Source organism: Scyliorhinus canicula, chromosome 11, assembly GCF_902713615.1.
Source record: "Scyliorhinus canicula chromosome 11, sScyCan1.1, whole genome shotgun sequence".
Lineage (NCBI taxonomy): Eukaryota > Metazoa > Chordata > Chondrichthyes > Carcharhiniformes > Scyliorhinidae > Scyliorhinus > Scyliorhinus canicula.
In genome coordinates this window covers 13,349,676-13,359,678 of record NC_052156.1, presented here as the reverse complement: position 1 = coordinate 13,359,678, position 10,003 = coordinate 13,349,676, and the positions used below count along the sequence as shown (strand labels likewise).

The window sequence follows — 10,003 nt, the reverse complement described above, 5'->3', positions numbered from 1 at the left end:
CCTCCCACAACTAATGTTCGATGTTATTCAATTCTTCAAAGTGCATAATGAATAATGCCCATGAATTGTAGAACCCCTCCATCCTTCCCCTCGATTCGAACTTAACCTTCTCAAGAATCAAGAATTCCAACAGATGCCCCCACCACGCCAGGGCACAGGGTGGAGAGGTTGATCTCCATCCCAGCAGGATCCGCCTTCGGGCGATCAACGAGACGAAGGCTACGATATCTGCCTCTGCACCCGTTTCCAACCCTGGCTGGTCCGACACCCCGAATATGGCCTCCCGGGGCCCCGGGTCCAGTTTCACGTGCACCACTTTAGAAATTACCCTAAAAACCTCCTTCCAATAATCCTCTAGCTTTGGACAGGACCAAAACATATGAACGTTATTAGCCCCCCCCCCCCGCAACGTTCACACACATCTTCTACCCCTTCAAAGTATCGGCTCATCCTTGCCCTCGTGAGGTGTGCCCTGTACACCACCTTCAGCTGTATCAACCCCAACCTCACGCACGAGGTGGAGGCATTCACTCTCCGGAGCACCTCACTTCAAAATTACTCGGTTTGGATATTACACATTTTGAGGTGGCCTGAAGTCAGAAAAGATGCTATATAAATGCGGGTCTTCCTCTCTTCCAGTTGTCTTAGTCGCATTTACTGAGGCTTTTTGCATAACATGCGTGTCTGTTAGCCTGCAGGCTGGAGAGCCGTGTTCTAATGAAGTGCAGCCCATCTGATCCCTGGACGATGGCTGAATGAAACGGCTAACCTGAAAAGCTTAATTGAGTTGCTGCTGAACAGGGGGAATGGGAGCAGCCATTATCATCGGAGTGCCATACACTCGAACCTCCAAACCTCTGTGGAATGTCCAATTAAATATGATGTATCTGAACACTGGATACACAGGAGACTCCCGACATTGAAATGCTGGCACAAAGACTAACCTAAACTGACTGGTGGTCAAAGGTGGGGAAAAAAATCCCTGACCTGGTGATGGTTTCCTGAGGCTGAAAATCACTTAAGTAAACTATTGAATTCCTAAGTGCCTTACCTTGGGTCTTCTCACGACATCTGCTTAGCGCTGCCAACTCTGGCTGCACATGTTCCCGGAGCTGCTGTTAATAGACCAGCCTTTCAATCCCTACTGCAAAAAAAAATTGTTGGGAGATAATTCTCAAAACAGACATCGTTTTTTGTTTTAATGTCCCAGGGGATTTCTCCAGAGTTGCTTACAGCAGTGTCCAGGAGTTTAATATTTAGTACCCTGAGTGTTGGCAATCATACATCTGCTGTTCATTTATTATTTAGAGAATGCAATTATTCTGGGGGCGGTTTTTCATTGTTCCTTTTGGGCTTTGGAACTTTGACTGGGATTTCTTGTGTGGACCTTTCTTGTGTGAAGCTTCCTTTGGCACTTACTCTGCTGTTAGCATCATCAGCTTCCCCAGGCAAGCCTGGGTGCTGGCAGGGGCGGCCGTGAATGTTGATCCATTGAGATGATGAGTTGAACCTTTCTCAATATGAGCCCAATCCTCTGCAGCAATGCATTTGCAGCGGAGGAGAGGATCTTGCTTTGATGGAACCCCTTAACCCCAAGTCTCTGAAATGTCTCAACGCTTCACAGACTAATGAATCAAATGGCTTCTCTTCACAGTTTCAAACATTCAACCACGGCAACCATTTTGGCACAGCCGAGATGTGAAGGACGCTGGTTATCTTCCTCCTGGTGATAATAGAATCATGGAATAGAATGATAGAATCCCTACAGTGCAGAAGGAGGCCATTCAGCCCATTGAGTCTGCACCGGCCGTCTGAAAAAGCACCTGGGCAAGCTCCCCCGGTCAGGAGGAAAGTCAGGATCGGTCACCCTGATTTACCTGTGTGGTAACTATTTGCTGGATTTGGCTCATAGTGTTCGGATCTATGGGCTGTTGTTTTGGGGAAGGTGTATTCTTGGCGTTTAGGAATGGAGATAGATTTAGACTGGGGGGGTTGGTAATTCAAGCGTACCATCTGGGTGACCATTACTGTAGTTAATTGGAAATGTTGTTCTTTACCGTCGCCTTTCTTGTGTGTTTTAAAGTTTAATAAATGTTTCGTTGTTTGAATAATTTACCATAAAATTGGCTCCATTCCTCTCCGGGTTTCATCTCTTTTCTGACATTTTTCCAAATTGCAAAAATAAATAGTAAAGAACCGCCAATCCAAATTTCCCATCCGGGTTTTGGGATGCCCTTGCATTGAGCATCAGCGGGGTTCATTACAGTAGCCGTATCAGACAAACTGTGACCCCGAACCATAAGGTGATATTAGGTCGGATGACCAAAAGCGTTGGATAGGAGGGCAGTGAGGCAGAAGGGTTTAGGGAGGGTATTCCAGAGTTGAGGTCCCAGGCAACTGAGGGCACAGTCACCAATCCCCTTTCCTCCAACCCCTCTCCTGCCACTCCTCCCCCCCCCCCCCCCCCCCCCTCCCCGCCGCCCCCACCCTCTGCATGACCCCCACCCTGTCCTCACCCATTTGGATTGCTGTCCAGGAATCCAACAACAGCTCCTGGTGAATTCTTTGGAGCATTACTGGCAGCCAATGGACAGCTGCTGGTCTTTGATTGGTCGACAGCTCTCACCGGGGTGGGGCCTTCAGCACCCAGGTCCCTAAATCCTGGGGAAGACCTGGTGCTGGCCACTTAAGTGCCTGATAAATACTTCCTTCTGTCAGACCACAACCATGGAAGCAAGCTGGGATTCCCACCAGTTCTCCAACATCCCTGTCACCAACATTAGATTCCGACCCTTTATTTGTAGCGAGTTCTGCATGAATGTTTTCCATTTGTAAAGATTGGAGTGGGGATATCCAGTTCACCACAGCCTGTGCCTTGTACGAGTCTGTCCTGCCATATGTCCCTCCTTGTTCCTTCTTACCTTCGTCTAAAATCCTAAATGAAAGGAGATTCCTAATGGGAAATCCATTGCCCCAGTTTTGTGAGCCCATGAAAAAAATAGCCGTGCCAGAGAACTGGATACAATGTGCTCATAAAACCTTAAAATGATGGAGCAAAGAGGAGGACATTCAGCCCATTCTCACTTACTGTCAGTCCTTGACTTCAGAAATTTATAAAGGACAAACTTTAACAGACATGTTTTATTACCAGAAAAAAACACTCCTATTTCCTAATACAAGAGCTTTAAACTGGTGCCAGGGTACCACACAGCATATAAAACGACAACATTAATAAAAGCTTCCATGAAAAACCACAGGTCAGACCCCACGTTTGTTCCCAAAACCTCAACTCAGCCCCCCTCAGGATGTAGTTGCTGCCCTTAAACTATCTTTAGACCTCAGCCCCAATATCCCTCGGATCTGGGTGATACTTATACCGTCCCACATGTTTGGTCATTCTGGCGCGAACTGTAGGTTCGTGAATCAGGGTGACCATTCCTGACTCGCCTCCTGACTGCAGCCCAAGATTCAACTGACTTGTCCTTTTTATTGCAAAACTTTATCAAATATATCAAAGCATGTTCTTGGACACATCCTCTTTAAACTATCAGTTCTTAGCACCTTTTAATCTCTTTTAGCCTGGTTTCTGCCTTGATCCAGACGAACCATTCATCGCGATGTTCTTTTTTGACTAAAACAATGGACTCCGTTCAGGTGTGATGTTTCTGCCCCCGCCAGGTTGATATGTGTTTTACAAAGTCCATTTTTCCTTGGCTGTTGTTGATATTTGATGTACAATGGCAGCTGTCAGGGCCCTCAGCTTTGATGGTCACCTAATTTCTTCAGTTGCATTGTCTGGTGACCCACAGTCTATGAAATGGTAATGTCCCAGTGTCTTGGATTTGGTGCCAACATGTTTTGAAGATTAACCCCTTACAGTTGAGGTTCATTTGCAGTGCTTATGTTCATGAAGCGTTTGAGGGTTCTATATTTAATTAAAGTCCAGTTGGAGGAGATTCCAATCCTACATCATCTATGCCAAATCCTTGACGTCACTTCCAAGCTAGTTCCCAGCCGAACCACATAGCAACCTGACTTGGAATTATAGCGACGTTCCTTCAATGTCAGTGGGACTAAATCCTGGAACTCTCTTCCTACCAGCACTGTGGGTGCACCTACACCACATGGATTGCTGCGGTTCCACTGCCTTCCCAAAGGCAATTAGGGATGGGCAATGAATATTGACCTTGTCAGTAACATTCACAGAATCATAGAATTCCTACATGTGCAGAATGAGGCCATTCAGCCCATTGAGTCTACACCGACCCTTTGAAAGACCAGCTGAAATAGTCCCACTCCCCCGCTATATCCCTGTAACCTCACCGAACCTGTGTACTGAGGGCCAATTCACCTAATCGGCACATCTTTGGAGTGTGAGAGGAAACCAGAGCACCCGATGGAAATCCACGCAGACACGGGGAGAACGTGCAGACTCCACCCGGGCAGTCAGTCACTCCATGACTTGTCACATCCCATGAAAGAATTTTTAAAATATCAGTCCCACCCTCCTGCTTATTCCCCACAATCCTGCAAGTTGTTCCTCTGCAGCTATTTACCCAGTTCCCTATTGAACCTCCCTTTGGAACATACCTCTTCATTCACCTGAGGAAGCAGCAGTGCTCCGAAAGCTAGTGATTTGAAACAAACCTGTTGGACTTTAACCTGGTGTTGTGAGACATTCTGACTTTTGAATGTCATCATTGAACCTGCTTCCCTCACCTCTTCAGGCAATGCCTTCAAGATCATTACGACTCGGTGTCTAATTTGTTTTCCTCACATTATCTCTGGTTCTTTTACCAATTTCCTTAAATCTGTGACGTCTGGTTAGTGATTCTTTTGTCCCAAACATAGAAACATAGAACATAGAACAGAACAGGCCCTTCGGCCCTCGATGTTGTGCCGAGCAAAAATCACCCTACTCAAGCCCACGTATCTACCCTATACCCGTAACCCAAACAACCCCCCCTCCTTAACCTTTTTTAGGACACTAAGGGCAATTTAGCATGGCCAATCCACCTAACCCGCACATCTTTGGACTGTGGGAGGAAACCGGAGCACCCGGAGGAAACCCATGCAGACACGGGGAGAATGTGCAGACTCCGCAAAGCCAGTGACCCAGTGGGGAATCGAACCTGGGACCCTGGAGCTGTGAAGCAATTATGTTAACCACTATGCTACCGTGCTGCTCAAATAGGAAGGAAAAATAAAAGGAGCAAAGAACATTCAGAAAAAACCCTCCAAATGCTGTTGTGAATCACAGTACAGAGCTTATTAAATCCAATTCCAGAAACAACACATTCTGGTAGCCTTATGAAACACCATTCCAATTCTCTTCTGTACTGAGGCAGCAAACAGTTCTCTGCTTCCATAGCTCGTTATTCCAGGAACGTGCCGCTAGTCTGTCACCTATAAACGCTGGAATTTTCTGTTCCCATTCCAGCCGGGCAGGTTGGCAAAGCCGGCACGTGTTACTCCGGACTCTGCACGACAATCTTTGTTACCCGGGAGTCACACGGTTGTACCACTTCATCAAGGCCCGCAATCTGCCCTTCTCCTTCGAGGAAGTCAGGGCAATCACCAAAGACTGCCAGGTCTGTGTGGAGTGCAAACCGCACTTCTACCGGCCAGACTGCGCGTGCCTGGTGAAGGCCTCCCGCCCCTAACACGTATTTCCTCAGTGTGGTCGATGAGTACTCCAGATTCCCCTTCGCCATCCCATGCCACCGTCATCAAAGCCCTCAACACCATCTTCGCTCTGTTTGGCTTCCCCGCCTATATCCACAGCGACAGGGGATCCTCATTCATGAGCGATGAGCTGCGTCAGTTCCTGCTCAGCAGGGGTATCGCCTCCAGCAGGACGACCAGCTATAACCCTTGGGGAAACGGGCAGGTGGAGAGGGAGAATGGGACGGTCTGGAGGGCCGTCCTACTGGCCCTACGGTCCAGAAATCTCCCGGCCTCCCGCTGGCGGGAGGTCCTCCCCAATGCACTGTACTCCATTTGGTCGCTCCTATGCACTGTGACTAACGACACATCCCATGAACGTCTCTTTGCCTTCCCCAGGAAGTCCACATCCGGGGTATCGCTCCCGACCTGGCTCGCAGCTCCAGGACCTGTACTCTGTAAGCACGTACGACTCTACGAGGCGGACCCGTTGGTTGAAAGGGTGCAGTTACGCCACGTTAACCCCCAGTATGCCTACGTAGCGTATCCCGACGGCCGCCAGGATACTGTCTCCCTCAGGGACCTGGCACCAGCAGGTTCTCCACACACACACCCCTCCGGCCCAGCGCCACCCTCCCCTCCCCCGGCGCACCCAGCAGCAACCCCCCCGGGACCATCAGTCCTCCCCCTGCCCACGCCCGAGGATGAGGAGGATTTCGGCACACTCCCGGAGTCACTGAGGACCAGACCGACACCGAAAACGCCGCCACCACTGCGTCGCTCCCAACGTGAGATCAAGGCCCCGGAACGGCTAAACCTGTAATTGGCTCAGGACTGTTAAAGCACCTTGTACTGGACTCCAACATATTATTTGCCGCTGTATATTAAAACTTGTTCTGTATATAGTTCTCCGCCACCCCACCCCCCCCCCCCGGACTCAATTTTAACAGGGGGTGAATGTGATAATCGTCACTGTTGTATATATTAGGAGATGTGTGGTAAGGCCCTGTACTACAGGTACGGGGGTAGTCCCTGCCTGCTGGCTCCGCCCAGTAGGAGGAGTATAAATATGTGTGCTCCCCGTACAGCAGCCATTTCGCCAGCTGCTGTGGGAGGCCACACATCTTAGTGTAATAAAGCCTCAGTTGTATTCAACTCTCGTCTTTGTGCAATTGATCGTGCATCAGATTGATTATCTTTCTGAAAAATTAAATTGTTGCCATATCACTGCTGTTTTAATTAGTAAACTGCTTGATATCTTTGAGCCTGGCTAGACTCAGTCCTTATCTTAAGAAGCCTGAACTATATTCTGGATATGATTTAAAATGTGCCGGCAACAAGTTTTGATGCAAATACCACATCTCCTCGAATACACAATTGTATGTGGGGATATCTACTGCCAACCTTCTGGGGTGTAATCAGTTAGCTACATTGACCTTCAAATTTGAATATTCCGGGCGTCAGAGACCTCCAACTCATAGAATCTCGACAGTGCAGACGGAGGCCATTCGGTCCATCGGGCCTGCACCAACCCTTCGAAAGAGGTCGGAATCAAACCCGGGCCCTGGCACTGTGAGGCCACCGTGCTGCCCCTGCTCAAGGAACCTTTGTTAGGACCACCTTTAAGGGCCTGAACACCATTGTTTGTGTATTCACATCACATGTGTTTCTCTTTAATCTGCAATGGGGAGACTCTGGACGAAATAACCTAGCAATTTATCTAATAGCCTGAATCAGATTGTGGATTTGACATCTGGAAGGGAGTGGAGCCAAAAGGTCGTTTTCAGTGACTACCCTTCATGTCGCAGGCTGCTGTCTAACTTGTTTTTGCCTCGTCTTCTGATATTTAATGGGTTAAATACATAAGCTATAGCTTACAACAGTTTATATTTAGAGGGGTGACAGTTGCCTGGTGGTCATGTCGCAGGATCAGAAAACCAAGCCTGATTCTCTGGGGGACAGGGGTTCAAATCCCGAATCGGCAACTGGTGGAATTTAAATTCAACCAATAAAAGATATGGGTGAAGATGATACTGGACGGGATCTTCTGGTCCCTCCGAATATGACCCCCGGGGGCAGGTTTCCCGGTGGCGGGATTGGCGAGCCGTGCGGGACTGTAAGATCCCGCTAGTAGCCAATGGCTAGCTGCCCCTGCCGGCAGAAAACATGCTGTGCGGGTGGGAAAATCCAAAATCGATGATAGTTCCGTGGTCACCATCGCTGAGGAGAGGGGCAGGACCATCTGCCTTCTCTTGTGGCGCATCTGGAGGCAGGGAAGGCATTTAATCGGGAGGGCGGATGGTGGTCAAGGAGCCACTTTCCCGCTTCCGTCAAAATTAAATCCAGGGCGGGAAGGCCCATGGTCAGTATTTCTGCTCCACTGGGAATTGAGGTCCTGAGGTGGGTGAAGGCAGGGCCACGTTTTGAGGCTGCGGTAGGTTCTTATTAAGCAAGGAAATCAAAGGTTATCAGGGATAAATGGGAATGTGGAATTCGGAATACAAAGAGATCAACCACGATCTTATTGAGTGACGCAGCAAGCTCGAGGGGCCGAATGGCGTACTTCTTCTCCTGTTTTATGTGTTTGCACGTGTGTTCGTATTAAATTATTGACCACTTAAGCACACACTTTTCCCACAGTAACCCCATTTTAAATTGCCGAGACCCCAGAGCGAAGGTGAGGGGCTGGTGAGAGATGTTCGCGTTGGGGCCGGGTAACGTCACCGTTTTTGAAGGCTCTGAATTTCGTTCGGTTGATCCCCACCAACCAACAAAGAATTCTCTGCTCCTCTGGGATATCAAAACTCGCCGACCAGAGCGACCCCCCCCACCACCCCCCCTCCCCCGTACCCCCACCCCACCCCAGTGTTGTGTTCTGCTGCTCAGGATAACACAGGCTGCTACTTGATGCAGTCTTAACATAAAGGATGCTCCAGACTCTGAAATGAGTTCAACGTGTTTATTGAACTATTCACACAGTTCTCAAATGAGTTTGACTCTCTGCTAATCTAACTGTAGTAATTCAGTCTAACTGTACCTGTTCTAATGACCCATTGGTTGCGTGTCTGCATGTCATGACATCTCTGGTGCTCCCTCTAGTGGTTACTTACCTGTATTGTATTTACATTAACCCGTTGTGTATACACAGTGATACATATCACTACACTCAGTGCCTGCTCAAGGGATCGGGGATCGGGAAGGGAGGGATGATGCTGAGAGCCACCACTCTGATGCTGCTGGTGACCCCACCCACCCGACCACCACAACCTCACAAAACCCCCCCCTCCCATTACTCCCCTCTGGCCTGGCACGCTCCACGATTCAGGGCCTCTGGTGGCTTTGGTGCCAGCAGCTGTCAGCACCTCGCCGCCAGCCTCTGATTGGCCAGCAGCTCTCAGTGGGCAGGACCTCATACCCCAACAATGCTGAGATCCAGGGCAAGACCCACCAACGGCCTCTCAACTGCCTGATTGACTCCTGTCCAGCAGGCTTCCTCCAAAGGAGGTAACACCGGCCCCTCACCAGCTCTCTGTCTGGCACTCAAATCTCCCCCCCACCCCCTCCCGCCACCCACATCACTTCCACGAGATTCTAGCTTTCAAATCTAGATTACTATATGAATTCCTCAACTCCCAGCTTACCCTTATCCTGCTACCTGTCAGTGATGAGCGAACTGCAAATGGTGTGACCATGGACATCATCGCGATAATAATAATAATATTCACTTTTTGCCACAAGCAGGCTTCAATGAAGTTACTGCGAAAAGCCCCGAGTCGCCATGCTTCAATCTCCACTCTCCCTTCCTCGCCTCTACCCTCCCTATTCTGAGGGGAGCGTGGAGGTAGGGAGGGGGGGGGGGGGGGCGGTTCACGGGTCAGCTCACCTCAGAGAATGAGGCTGCAGGCTGAGGGGAAAAAGACAGCCTCAAAGACCTTTCTCTTTCTAAATTAAAATCGGATGCAGGCAGGCATGAAGTTGGCGCTGTGGCTTAGTTGGTTAAAGCGCCTGTCTAGTAAACAGGAGATCCTGAGTTCGAATCTCAGTAGTGCCTCTATCCATTTAGTCAATGCTTGGCTAGAAGTCAAAACAGCTGTGATAAGACGGAATGTTGCTTTTTAATGTTGAAAACAGGAAATTCTATGATTCTAATTCAAGATTATGTCCATCGTGGGCAACCAGTGCTTCACCAGAAACACTTACGGGATAAGAATACTGGGGCCAGGGTCGCGGCAGTGTTCATTATCGTGTTAGCTGATGGGTAACTTTCTCACCCGAAGAAGGTTGTGTATTCAGCTGCCAATCCAGTGTCGTACTGAAGGAGGGCGGAATCCCATCCCAG

At 49.1% G+C, this 10,003-nt stretch overlaps 1 non-coding gene across 1 annotated transcript; it reads left to right on the top strand.

The window, feature by feature from the left end:
• Positions 1 to 9,641: 9,641 nt before the first annotated feature.
• On the top strand, positions 9,642 to 9,715 carry trnat-agu. The gene has a single exon. It is a non-coding gene; the product is annotated as a tRNA-Thr (tRNA).
• Positions 9,716 to 10,003: the final 288 nt, after the last annotated feature.